The sequence below is a fragment of the Psittacula echo genome, assembly GCF_963264785.1.
Source record: "Psittacula echo genome assembly, chromosome: 11".
Taxonomy (NCBI): domain Eukaryota; kingdom Metazoa; phylum Chordata; class Aves; order Psittaciformes; family Psittacidae; genus Psittacula; species Psittacula echo.
Window position 1 is genome coordinate 13,353,760 of NC_137746.1, and position 1,019 is coordinate 13,354,778.

Here is a 1,019-nt window from a genome sequence, read left to right on the forward strand (position 1 = left end):
AGAAAACATCAGTTCAGCCTTTGGAGAATTTTAAGCATTTCAACCAATTCATAGCAATCATCACAAAACAGCTTGAAAGTTTCAGACTGAAGTAGAAATCACTTCTCCCTTGTTTTAAGAAAGCAAGTACTTAAGCACCTTTAAGCCCTTTGAAAGAGGCAGCATTCATTACAGGTCTGCAAAACACCTCCTGCAGCCTCTTAAGAAACTGCGATTAACTTTTGATAAAATAACAGATAATGGAACATTTATTAAATAAATAAAGAAGTCTCAAGCCTCGAGAACACCCTAAACAGAAGCTCTCAACCCTGAACAACTCCCTTCCCTTGCCTGAAGCCAGTTCAGAAGCGGAACATTTTCTACGCCTGGAAGAGTTTCAAACGCTGCTTTGTGTGTTTAAAAACAACACCATGTGCTTTCCAACCCTGGTAACATATTTACTTATCATAAACAAAAAGAAGAAAAGCTTATACACAACCTGACCTGAGACTTACAACCAACCAGAGTTAACTCTCATCGGCCACGCGCTCACCTTCACATAGCCGCTCAGTTCTCCCAGCAGAAAGAACGTTTGTTGTTTCGCTCCAGCGAGCGCACACACACAAAGGAGAGGGAGGCAGGTGCGTGGGAAGCGCTTGAGCCCCAGCAGAGCCCACCGGATCTTTTAACCCAAAGGTGGATGGGTCCTGCTGCTCGCCCTGACCCACCACGAACACGCAGAGAAAACCTTACTGCAGTCACTCATGGAGGGGCACCGCGAGCGGCTTTCCACAGAGCAGCCCTAAAGCCGCCCGCACGAGGACCCGGTACCTCGTGCTGCGCAGCGAGGCGCCACAGCGAAGGGCGGAGCCGAGACCTGCAAGGCGGAGGCGCCGCCAACAGAGGTCGCCACTGTGCCTGCGCAGCCTATCTCCTAGCGACGGCGTCCCGCCCCGTCCCACCACCCGCGCTCTGTGATTGGCCGGCCAGGAAGTCTATCAACTCGTAAGCCCCGCCCACCGGCGGGGCATTGCGGAGCG